Genomic DNA, 13812 nt, shown 5'->3' with positions numbered 1-13812 from the left:
GAGAAAATGCTGGGTATTTTGATATATGGATATCCTAGAGATGTTCCAGGAACACATGCTGCCCTTGCCTGTAAAAAATGAACAAGGTAGATAAAAGCTCACCCATCCTCTAAAAAAAAAAAATCTTAATTTGAACCTTTGCTCACAGAAGTCAACAGACTGGCAGAGCGATGTTCACTTCCCACTCATGGCAGCTTGGATGCTAATTGGCAAAAGCTTGTAGGAAATCCCTGGGGCAGCAGTGAGAGCAGCCCAGATCTTGTTAGAGGAAGCAAGAATCAGTGCAGGTGTGAGGTGTTTCTGGGTACCTATAGAGCCCACTCTGTTGGAGGAGAGAGTGATGGGGCACCATACATGGAAACAGAGCCTCCATTCTGAGTTCCACATGCAGGTTGACCAAAAAGCTTAACTTGGTCAAGTTGTAGCTAGAACTACTAGCTAGAATGAAAAATTCTCATTGCCTTCTCATGTTTTATCTGGCACAGAAGCCTGCTGGAGCATTTCAGGAGAAAAGGTGAAAGTGCTTTTATCTGTAGTCCTTTTGGCCAGAAAGAGGTCTGGATTAATGATTGATGGTTAACTGCAGTTGTTAGCAGTCAAAACAGTTAGACAAAAGAAAGTAAAATTAGAGGTACTCACTGGATCGTTCTGATGCACAAAGCAAAGATTCTTAAAAACTATGGAGAGAATGGGAAGTGCATTTTCTCTGCTCCTAAAGCAACATCATTAACAGCTCCTGCTGTCACTTTCTGAATGGCCGATGGATGCCTTCCAGACACCATTCTACCCCTTTTCCATTTCCTCTTTTTTACTGAGTGTTTTTCAAACCCTTCAGGCAAAGCTCTACTTGCAGAAATGCTCTCCAATCCCACTTTTGGAGCTCTGCTCAGACAGCAGGGCTACCACCTGTCCTGCCAGACTGAAAACCAGAATAAATTCCTAATATTTTACCTTTATTTTTATCGTGTTCTCTTGGTAAATAGAGCAGTGTAATTCACAGGTACTGAACCCACGGTTTAGATACCACAAGGGCATTTGCCGCAGGTTTAAAATAATTTTGAGACAACAGTGGCTGTACTTTCAGTGATGGTTCAGTTTTTTGTCAGAGCTGCTTCTTGCTTTTCCTCCTCTGAGTCACAAGTTTGTGCATGACTGCAAAGGATCCTCTGCAGCATTTTGTGTATTTGTGCTCCTTTATAGAGACAACTCTGTGCAGTTGTTTGCAACATATTCTTTTCAATTGTTTTTTTTAAAATCACAGCCTCCTGCAGCTCATCGTTGACGTTGCTGTTAGTCTGCCTGTTCTGGGACTACACAGGAGGCTTGGTCTGATGCTGATGGAGAGCGCTCTGCAGGGTGGTTCCTCTTGAACCACTACATGTCCTGCAGGAGGGACTCCAGCCATTCTGTTCAAGCATCTTCCCCAAGCTGTTGTTCTCCAAAGGGCACTCCTTTTCAACACTGTAAGCCCACATGGTTTCTCTGGGCAGTGTGGATTTCCCTTCACATAAGGGTTCAAATTAAGTGTCTCAGTCCTTCAGTAAACTGGGGACTGCCTCCCAGAGTGGCAAAGCAGTACAAAATGGAAAAAGAATGTGGACTGGAGTCCCTGGATGTTTTCCACCATCCGGTCCTTAATGCTTGCCATGAGTTCCTTGCTTCCCACGCTGGCTGCCAAGCACCAGACAAGAGTTAGGGGATGGCTGGGTCAGTGAGCACTGTGCTGCAGCCCCGTCTGCTAAAGGAAATGTTCCTCTGCTCTAAGGAGACACTGAAATAGTTGTGCTGACAGCATCTGCTTCCTCTTAAACAGCTATTTTACTCCTACATTTGACAGATGGACCAGTGACAGGGAGATGAGTGCTGAAAGCCTCCGGCTAATTTTACTGATTTGGAAACATAACTGAGAAATACATGTATTTTTATCCCTCCCTATTTTCACAGAGTTTTTACTCCTTTCATTCAGCAAATGCCAGAGCTACAAATCAGATTTAAATTTAATTTAGCAAGAAATGGAGTAGAAAGTGGAGATGTGAGGGTTTGGCTGATCTGAAAGAACTGTTTGGCCAACCTAAGCCATTTCACCCATCGTCATGTTTTTGCAGGCCAGGTGAATATTTCAAACATAATTAGCAAATGTATTTTCAGTACAGAGACTGCTTCTGGAGCAGGAGGACCCACTTTTGATTTTCATGCCTGAACTAACCAGCTGGATTGCCTACGCTACTTCAAACGTGCTTCTAATACTGAGGCTGCTCTGAAAGTAATGCTTCCTAAGTAATGTGTCCTAGTTTATTGTGCTGGCCCATGATGTCAGAGGTGGATGTTGGTGGTATGGCAGTAGAGGTGAACCTTCCTGATACTATTCCTTTACATGTTGTTGCCATGTGACAGATGGCAGCAGATGAGCAGTCTGACACAATGGCAGATGACAGGAAAGTGTGTGTGAAACAAAGGTGTGTCATTGAATTCCTCCATGCAGAAAAAATGGCACCCATTGACATTCATTGATGCTTGTTGAATGTTTCTGGAGCCCAAACAGTGGATGTGAGCACATTGAGGCAGAGGGTGGTGTATTTCAGCGGTGGTGACAGAGACAGTGGGTCACCTCTGCTGGTGCAGCATGCAGGCTCTTGTTCATCACTGGTGAAAATGCATATGAAAAAGTGTTTTACAACTGAGAATTCTTGCTCTATCCTATCTGTTGTAGCCTCTATGGAAATTAATAGGAGGCATTACTTTCAGAGCAACCTATGTAGTACATTTCTCTCAAATCAAGTCCCATCCTTTTATGACCAGATCAGGCAATAGCAGTTCTGCCACCTTGCTTGCTTCCATTCTTGAGCACTGTGCAATATTTCCCTCACACTTCCAGAATTCTCAAACTTGCAATGGAGCTGTTCTCACCTTACATCCTGCCTGAAATGCATAGGCTGTATGTGCTGCTGTGAGTCAGCAGTAATTACACTCCATCTGTTGGAAAGACACTGGGGATGGAGTTGAAGGTGATTCAGCAAAACACTTCATTAGCAATATCATACTGGCAGTCATCATGTCTGAGTCATCATCTCCAGGCTGCACAATCAGAGGCCATCGTGTAATAGAGCTGTCCCTAAAGGCTTTCTGTAGTAGCCTGAAATATGCTGTCCCATTACACTTACAGACTGCAAATCAGGGCACTAAAAAAGGGCAGAGTTGATGCCTAACTGCTGTGAGCAATTTCACATTCGCCTATCCTGTCAACCATTCTTCTCTCAGTTCTCAAAAAACACAGCACTGAAGTCAGAAATCAGTTTATTCTGATGAGTCAGTGCTCATAGTATTATCCTGGCACACTGAGACACTAGCAATTAAGCCTTATTCTCCAGTTGTTCTGCATTTCTAATCACTGCCAGTTCTCATGTGTTTCTGGCTTATTACTTGCTCTGAAGGAGATGGAGGCAGATGGCCAAGAAGGTATCAGAGTCGTGCCGTGCTGATGTCAGCCTAACTGCAGTTAAAATCTGCCATCTGAACAAAACAGACTGAACGTATATAGTGAGTCCACTGTGGGGTTAAGCTGCCACATCTATTAAAACAAGAGCAAAACAGCACTGGATACCAATATTGTAAAAGGAACCAGCATAGTTAATTGTGTGGTTGGCTTTGTTAATGTTTGTTATAAATTACAGTAATTAGCAATGTAAACTAAAGTCAAAGACATTTATTCCAAGATTTAACTGCTTTTAATTTCTTTTTTAACTGGTATGGAGGTGGGTAGCTGTTTATGAGCCTGAGGGTAGAACACTACTGTGTGCAGAGGGAGGCTGTTCTGCTGTACGTGGGCACACTGGCCTGTTCTGCCCATGCCTCCCCCTAGCCCACCTTCCACAACAAAGTCTACTAATTGTGCAATATTTTGCCAGCATGAAACCAGGAAACCCATTCCAGTTTGTTTTCTGTTTAAAGAATGAGATGCTCAACGTCTTTTGCCTATCAAGCATTTTACAGCAATGACATTCTGCCCTCTCAATGCTTTATATGCCAAGTGGATAATCTTTCCTTATCTCCTAAATATGTTTGATGTAACACCTTGAACAGCACTTAAAGAAGCTAATAAGGACAGCATTTTTTATGGATGTTCCAATTCTGCAGAATTGCAATTTATTATTTGTTTACTTAGTATAAAGATGATACATTCTGCAAATATTTTCTTTAATGCCGACAATTTTGTGAAGGCATGTCAGAAAGGAAGTGCTGGATTTTTAGTGTAAACTGAAGAGACCATCTGAATGCTGAACAGGGAAAGAAAAGAGCACAATGACTGCAGTGACTGTGCTGAAGAAGTTGAACGTGACAGCAGATCTGATGCCTCCTAACCTTGTGTCTATGTCTCAGTCATACAACTTTTTCCTAAATTCAAAATAGAGTCAGCTCGTGCTTTTTTAAGGCATTTCAAATCTGTCTCTGTAAAATCTACATGGTTATAAAAACCATTCAAGTGATCCAGTGTGAAAGTGTGTCAAGCTTTGCTCCTTTCAGTAACTTATTCAGCACTTTACTTAATTGTACTTAAAAAAAATCACTCAATGCAACTCTGCCAAATGCCTCTATGCTTTTGTTTTAAGTATTCACCTGGCTGGCCTCGTCCTATAAACACATATATTTCTATATTAAATTGTCACTGGATAAGATGCACAAGCAATTCCTGAAGCAATGCAGGGCTAATGTATTCCTCCATTCAACTGGAATAGAAATGAGTTTGAAGTAGGTACACGGTTGCTGGAGTTTTTCACAACTGATGTACTTCTGAATACATATAGTCCCATAATTCTAAACAATTGGGAAATATTAACAATGAAACTGCAGCTGCTGTAGATTATGCCTGCCTGCAGGACTAAGCAGCAGCTAAATGAAGTTAGGAGCAGAGAGATTTTGATGCTAAAACTCCTTTCTGAAGCTGGACCTCAGTGCAGTGAAGCTCCCACTAGATTTCAGCAAGGGATCTGTCATTTGACCTGTGGTCGAACCCCTTCATTTTCAAATGAAAGGTGAATTCATAATAAGATTACTGTATACCTCTGATAATACTTGAGGTAGCAGATGAAGAGATAAAGGTGACTCATAGATAACTTTTATGTACTCAGAGGATATTGATTTCCATGGAGAAAATGGCAAAAATTGCTCTCTGAAATGCAAACAGCATTTTCATTTTTCAGAATAAAATACAGCTAATTTCTATAAACAGTTCTACAGAGATCTTAAATAGTTGTTCAATGTAAAAAGATGTTTTGTTCAAGTATAGATAGTTTCAGTGACTATTTAACAGTGACCAGAAATAGAATCCGTATTGTAACACTTATTCAACGTCAAATACCTTGTTATAAATTATACTGGGGGGAGCCCCCAGTACAAGAAAGACAGAGAGCTGTTGGAGAGGGTCCAGAGGAGGGCCACAAAGATGATCAGGGGGCTGGAGCACCTCCCCTACGAGGACAGGCTGAGGGAGCTGGGCTTATTCAGCCTGGAGAAGAGAAGGCTGCAGGGTGACCTCATTGCAGCCTTTCAGTACCTGAAGGGTGTAAACTCTTTGAAAGGGTAGATAACAGCAGAACAAGGGGGAACAGTTTTAAGTTGAAAGAGGGAAGATTTAGGTTGGATGTTAGGGGGAAGTTCTTTACCAGGAGAGTGATGAGGTGCTGGAACGGGCTGCCCAGAGAGGTTGTGGATGCCCCGTCCCTGGAGGTGTTCAAGACCAGGTTGGATGAGGCCCTGGGCAACCTGGTCTAGTAAATGGGGAGGTTGGTGGCCCTGCCCGGCAGGGGGGTTGGAGATTCATGATCCTTGAGATCTCTTCCAACCCAGGCCATTCTGTGATTCTGTGTGATTCTGTGATATGTGGGGTCAGGTTGTGGGTTTGAAAGTAGAGATATGAAGGGCATGAGGAGCAACTACAATTTGCAGAGTCAGAATACAGATGCATTTCTAGCCTTAAATCTTGGCAAAATGATGGGCCTGAGGCCTTGCAGCCTGCCCTTTGTACTCCGGGTGCTTCTGGGATCTGGCAGTCACATCTAATCTCTCAGAACAGCTGGAAAGAGTTTTCAACAAACCAAACCCAAAACCACCACCAACACAGTTTAAGAGCCGAGATGAATTATGAGAGGTGTCAGACACCTTGCCTACCTTCAGCCCAGGAGCTGTGCTCAGTGGGACGTTTCCTTGCTGGAGCTGCATTAGAAACACTCTGTCCTCAGCTTCACTTCCCTGAGGAGAAGGACTCCACGTTACCCATGTCGAAGCTCAACCTCACCATAGCATTTCTAGTGCTAGAAGGTATCTTTTTTTTTTTTTTTTTTTTTTTTTTTGGTTAACAGATGACTTGATTTCTACCTGCAAACCATCTGCCTTGGGATAGTGCTACTTGGAAGACCACAGAGGGCATAACTCGCACTAAATGGGCTAGGCTGCCACCTTTCTTCACCACGTCAAGCCCAGATGCATAACAGACTACCCACCCTAGGCAACAATCTCATCATCATGAGTTAGTGTTGCACATCTCAGATGAAAAGGCTGTCAGTTAAGCAGACTCAGTCTAAGAATAAGTTGTCAGTGAAAGTCACAGACCAAAAGCTTGCCAAAGCTTTTTTGCAGGAGACTGCAACACATATAAGTCATTAGTAAATTTGTATGGGAAGGCAGAATTTTGGAATACACCATAGACAGTATGTGAACTCTGGTTCTCCTTTATGCTCCTCTTCTGAAAAATTGCCCTGAGTATCCCTAATATCACTATACACAACTCCAGTATCTACATTCACTGAATCTCAGATGCACTGTTTTGGTGTTCTGCTTTTTTGCTTTTATTAAGGGGTGAATTCCTGTGAATGCTACTCCACTAGACATATTATTCTCTGGAGAGAAAATCAAGAAATATCCTGTGAGACAGCAGCATTCAGTGAATTGCTTTGGTATGACTCGTTTCTTGAGAAACATTTCTCTGGGTACTTCCCTTAAGAATTCATTGTTGTCACGTCCCACTTGTAGGCGGAGGGAAGGGGTGAACAGGCTCCACCACTGGCTTGAATTTATCCCCTATAGACCAGATATATTTAGAAAAAGTCACAGTCAAAAGGATACAATGCCATCATTGATTTATGTGCAGAGCAGTAGCAGATGAGCAGTGAAGTTAAAAAGTATTAAGAGCGGTCAGTTTAGCAGATGGGAAAAGTACCAAAATAAACATTCCGATAAAAACACATATTCAGCAAACTAGCAAACCCAACACGTTCTCGGGAATTTGGGTTTATTTGGGCTAACTAAGTAAATTTGCTAAGACTGTTGTTAAACTATCATTATACAGAGGCACAGAACACGACCAAGGACAACTCAGCTTAATTTGTATATCAGAATATCAAGAAGAAAACGCCAGTCTTACTGCAGATCAGTCACTGCCCTCATCACAAAATTGTGATGTCCTTCTAAAAGAGCTGTCCTTTCCCACAATCTGTGTCACTAAAACTAGATGCAGTAATGATATTTGGGTACCCAGAGCCCTCAGCTGCTACTCCTCACACTCTGCCTTGTCATTCTCTATGAAATTGCTTCAAATATCTGGATTTTTTTTTTATGGAAAAAAAAAGTAGAGTAATGCAAATGTATAAAATGTTCTGCCGTCTTAACATGACATGGCAAGTAACTTCTCATTAACAAGATTTTTGGTCAACTTGATTCCCATCTTCTGCTGCAGGGCAGGAAATGTTAGATAAATAATAGTGGTATTTGGGGGAACTTACAAGCAGATTTAGTTAGGAACAAATGCTGTGTGCTGTACAAATGGGGTGAGTTTGGTCATGGGAGACTGTACAGCAGTTCTGTCAAATGTATATTTATTGCTTAGGGCTGTCTCAGTCTATCAAACTAATATTTTCTAAGTTAAGATGTGTCTATATAAAGTGAACCTAGCCCCTAAGGTACTTTTAATGTCTGTCTGGTATAAATACTTATTGTAATTCAAGAATTAGGGATTTATATAAACTGCACAGTTGTTTAATACAGCTCCCAAGAGCTTCAATGATAAATATTCAGGTTTGTTTTTTAAGAGGGAAACAGATGCAACATTGAAACCCACTGTAAACAGTGCTACAATGCTGGCTAATCAACAGAAGGCAAAATATTCTCATTTAATAATGAATCTGCTTCTTAAACATCACCTATTTGCATTCATCTGCAATGGGAAGACATCACCATGAATATGATAAGTGCTCAAAAACGTTTGGAGAAACAATAAACTTCTACATTTAACTATTATAGTTAAAGAGCATCTGTTATGGCATAGTTGTCTCTGAAAATACAGACAAATAACTAAATAATACACTTAGGTATAAACAGTTTTCCTGCACAGAGCCCTCTTTAAGCTCAGTGATCAGCTCTAGAACTGTCTGGGTTTTTTGTTTGTTTGTTTTTACTTTAAAATCTTACAATTCATCATTCCATAATTTTTAAAAATGAGCTGTCCTGAGACGGATCATAACATCACTTAAGACTGGGCTTGCTTACCATTGGCAGGGCTGGTGCTTCTGCAGCTAAACTTGCTGGCACTTTTGCCAAGGCATAATCTGGAGCTGAGAAAGGGGATAACACCTTCAGTTCTGCCAGTCCAGGGTTCTTGCATCAACACTGCAGGTAGAAAACAAATCAAATACTTCATTTTCCTTGGAATTAAAAAGTTTCCATGTCATACATCTACTGAATATACTCTAACAAACATCACCTTGATACAGGCTCTTTGCTTCCAGTGGTATGCACCATACCTTCCTTCTAAAGTTTTAACCAGTGTGTAAGGCAAAAGGAACACTAGCAGATATCCAACAGGGAAAAGAGAGGCATGGGGTTTTCTCTGGAGGATTTTGAAATACTGAGTTCATTTTGCATTTCCCTCTGCTTCAAAATATTGTTGTTTCTGGATCTTTCTGAATTTTGTGACAGGAGACTGCACTGTGCAGGGAATGGTAGCCCGCCTGAAATTGTCTGTACTTAGTAGGTGCTCGTGTCAGAATGTATAAAAGCACCACATAGTTTGTTTTTCTTTCTAGTCTGTTTTTAAATGCCTTGGTAAGAACACACTCCAAATACTCAGCAATAGCTTGTATGCCCTAGTGGACATGATTACATGTACACATGAATATGTTAAAACAGAGAAATGTGGAATTGCTGTTGTATGTGTGCAGCACTTGCAAACTACTTTTCGGTTCAGTGCTTGTCTGATAAAATTATGTAGAAATGTCACCTATCCCTCCTGCTTAATCATGTCACCTACGTGTAAACATAGCTTGTAAGCACGTAAGTTTCACTATATGGGAAACACACCCTTCTTTATTCTCAGTTTATTAACTATACATTCATAAAGCACCCTGTAATTATTTGAAATTACGTATATTAAGCCATGATGGGTAGGGCACTTCCAGGTAACAAACATAAGCACTGTAAGTTCTATGGCCCAAAAGTTCAAATTTGCCTAGAAGTGGCCATGAACATTGACTGGGTAGGAGAGGGTGACGGTTTCACAGAGCTGCCATAGAGAATGCCTTGCTCAGCCATGCCCAGAGTGCCTGGCTCTTAATAAGTAATCCAGGATTGCTAAAATTAGCCTGGCAAATCTTTTCTTGTCTTTCTGCCTGGTGGATTTTTTTCCCCCCCAAAAGTAAATTACTTGTGGCATTTTAATTCTTACTCTCTCATCATATTAGTAATGAGAAAGTGACTGTAGATCCTAACTTACTTGAAATGTTACCGGTGACAAGCACAGCTATTTTTTGCAGGTCTGTTTCTCAGTATATTGCTCATTATTTCTGAAGAAAGTTTGTTTCAGGATGTTTGGAAAAGCTATGAACAGTTTAACAGTTTGCCTGATTGCTTTTAACGAAATGACTGAGAAATGAGTTGTGTGTTTTGCTGGAGTTGTGTAAAAGGTGCATCTTTAATTACAGTTCAAACACTGTAAATCAAATGATTGGACTATAAATAAAAGACCCTGCAGCCATCAAGATTCCAGTCTGCTATCAGTTACCAACTGTTTTCTCAAAGCCAAGTGAATCCCACGTGCTTCAGGTTCCTGAGATTCATTTTGTGCCATTTTCTGCAGGCGGCAATTACTAACTGCACAGAGGGTGTTGCTGAGCCTCTTGAGTCTCAGCGATAAAATGAATCCCTGCTCATCACAAAGTATTCTCTTTGCAGCCACTGGATCTAGTCCAAATTTCATCAGTGTGTGCTGCTGCAATACCATTCCAGACTGAATCTGACCAGAAAGAACACTGCATTCTGCTCTTCCTCCTCTGGCAGAGGCTTTGTGTACACAGCTAATTTGCTACACCCTTTGCTAACTTGCTGGTTATTTGGGCTGCCTTTTTCCCTTCTTGCCTCCCTTTTCAGATTTTTCTCCTTTTAATAACATCCATACAGTTTTCATGTGTTTCTGACTACATTAAACTTCTGCTATTTTCCCTCTGATTTCTTGCAGCTTCTTTCACCACAAGCTGCATTTCGTGTGTTTCTCTCTCTTTGCTTAGTAGTTGACCCTGCCAAGAATTGCTGGTGTCACTGTGCTTCTGCACAGCTCTCTGTGAGGCTGCTTGTTATTAAGTGGATATTAGTCAGCCCTGGAGAGAAGGGCTGCATTGTGCTGCAGGTGAAGTTGAACCTTAACCAAATAAATACGGCTCAATTTTGCCTTCTTTCAGAGATCGATTTATTTTTCTGCAGCCCGCAGCAGAACTAAATGAATCGAGTCTCAAGGCTGCCAGAAGACATGGAGATTTCTGGATATTTTTTTTGTACGTGGACTGGTTCAGATTATTTACTTAAGATGGGACAAATATCAGCAAATCTCGTATGAACAGCAGCAGAAAATTGTGCAACCACAGAGAAAGCACAACTAAGAAGCAGTTGCTACTGAGCTGACTGCATGGGGCTGACCATGGCCAGCACTGATAGCAGGACAGAAATCGCCCTCCTGTGATACTGCAAAAGCAATTACAAAAGAAGAAGCTAGTGGCTACTCAGGGAAATGGTAAAAAAGGCATAGAAGTCATTCAGGCTTGAATAAGACCCTTCTGTACTCTGGAGATCAGTTCTTGCTGTTTCCTTGTACTTGGTCATATTCAGTCACTACTACCCAAATGTCTCTGGGTGCAGTGCATTTTCTTTCTGCTCTTCTTTCATTTTATCCCTGTTACTGAATGTCATCAAAGATGTTACATAGAGGATTTGACTGTCTCAGTGGTCCTGCAGGCTTTGAGGAAAGAAATCAGTGAGATAGGATGCAGATACTGAGCACTTCCTAACACTGGGACTTTGTTGACTGACAGTGAATACACCGTGAGTCTTCTGCTCCTCTTCCAGGTCAGAGCCGTAAAAGCTCTCTGAAATATCCTTCCCTTTTGTCACACTACTTTTGTTACCTTCTGAGTTGCCATCCTTCCAGTAATTATTGAAAAGAAAAAAATATGTTATTTCTTGTATGCCTGGTTAAAACACAGCAACAAGAGCTGCCCCTTAAGTCGTGAGAACCAGCCCTGTACTCTAAAGAACACTTCTTTTGCTGAGAGGGGCTTCTAATTGAAGTACATCACAGCTGATGATAAGGGTTTCCTTGACAGCTGGCTAGATGAGTACTGTTGCAGCATATTGTATGAGGCCTTTATACTGCCTTCCAAGAAGGTTTCAGTTCCCTCATTTGCTCAACATATAGTTGCCAGCACAGAAACAAGCCATACACTGCTGCTTTCTGGACAGGAAAAAGAGTTGCCCTGTTCCTTTCCATCAAATTCTACTGGGAAATAAAAGCACGAGACAAGGCACCAGCTACAGAACTGCAATATCAGACAGTCAGCCCCAAACTCCAGTGAGCAGGCTTCAAGTTACCAATGGATCCTCCTTGGCATGAAGGAAGCACCTAGGAAGCCAGCCCTCGACTCTGTAGAACTGAGATCAAACTCAATCAGGCACATAGAATGGCTGGAAGCAGTATCAGCCTATTATTTGTGTCTGAATGAGATTCCTATCTGTAAAGTCTCCCTTCTGTTTATGTCTGAATCAAAATATTTGGCATCTTTGGTCCCCATATACTGCAATTCACGTATAAAAGTCCACATACAACTCATTCATTTTTTTCAGGTAAGACTTGCAAGCTTTGCTCAACTGTGAATCCACGTGGGCTCTCTACTCTCTGAAAGTAATTCACCTCTAAGCACTTATTCTCAAGTGACATGATCCTTACCTCACATGACCACGATAGCCTTTGCAAGGATATTATCCATGCCATGCAGTGATATATATAGGAACAGACAGATATATACTGAGAGGAAGTGCTCAAGTCTACATCTGCTTCCTGCAATAGAAGTAATGTGATCACATGGAGTGCATCTACTTACTCAGATCCAGTGTCAGAAGGATAATTCATGTCATCTCTGCAGAGGTAAAAATAAGGTTCAGGTGGAGTTCAACGACCTAAGGTTGCATATTAGCAGCTCACAGTGTAGATGAGAGATATCTAAACTTTTCGTGGGATTTGAGGCCCTTTAAAGTTGACACCAATAGAAAATCAGTCAGGTAAAGGTGCAGTGCATGGATGAGGAGTGTGGTGCTCACACTTCAGTGACTCACACCCTGGTCGTGACTTCAGTGGGCTTTTGTGAGCCACAACTACAGCTTCTATCTTTTAGCAGGATTGCCTTGAGTCACTGGCCTGACTATTCAAGGTCTACAGAGCTATGGAACCTGAACAAGTTTATAGAATAAACTGTTCCTGTTCATGTACTACATTATGAACTGCAAAGTGCAACTGTGGGTAGACTGTCAATTTATTTCTATCTTAATCTCTCATTTGAATAAGGAAGCTCTATTAATAAGTAGTAATCAACCGTTTGCCAGATCTTGCAAGTAAAATCTACTCTTACCTTAGTGTTAGAGAGAGAAGTGAAAAATAAGAATAGTAATCAACTGCAAATTGCTATGAACTTCCAAATCTGACTCAATTAGGACATTCAAACAGTACCCCTTCCTGTCTACCTCTTCCATGCCTTTTGTTCTCCCTTGTTGTACTGTGTGGGAATTCTGTCTTCAGAGCAAAAGCAAATTCACTATGGTCCTCCACATACATAAGTGATCTAAAGTTACTAAGAAAATTTACAATGAAGGCTAAGAACTGATATGCTATAAAGCGTCCCATCTACTGTTACAAATTAACCTGTATGAACTGGCAAGTTGAATGATTAATGTAATGCACATTTGCAAGTGGAATATGTTTTTCCAAAATGGAAGCAGACAGTTTGTAGCCACTGAAGAGGGAAGAAATGGGTTCTATAAATAATATGGGACCGTAAGGGGCAACGAACATGAATGTTTAAAGATACCTGGTGGTGGTCAGGGGGAGCAAAAGAGAATGAGCCAGACTCCTCTCTGTGGTGGCAGGACACTGACAGGACAAGAAGCAAAAGGCAAAACCTGGAACACATAAAATTCCCCTTAAGCATAAAAAAAAAAAAAAAAATCCAAGACACAAGTTTTTCACCATACGGTAATCAAACACTGGCCCTGAGAATTTTGGACTCTCCATCCTTGGAGACATTCAAACCTAGACTGGACACAGTCCTGGGCAACCTCCTTGGGGTGGCCCTGCTTTGAGCGCAGGACTTGAGTGAGGTCCCACCGCCCCCATCAGTCTGTGATCTCATGGTACAGTGACTGCGGCCTGACAGTACCCACATGGACATCATAAATATGAGAACAGGAGGACTATAAGCTTATCTGTGTGGCAAGATCTTCAACAGT

This window comes from Gallus gallus, chromosome 6, assembly GCF_016699485.2.
Source record: "Gallus gallus isolate bGalGal1 chromosome 6, bGalGal1.mat.broiler.GRCg7b, whole genome shotgun sequence".
Taxonomy (NCBI): domain Eukaryota; kingdom Metazoa; phylum Chordata; class Aves; order Galliformes; family Phasianidae; genus Gallus; species Gallus gallus.
Note: the sequence above shows the minus strand (reverse complement) of the source record.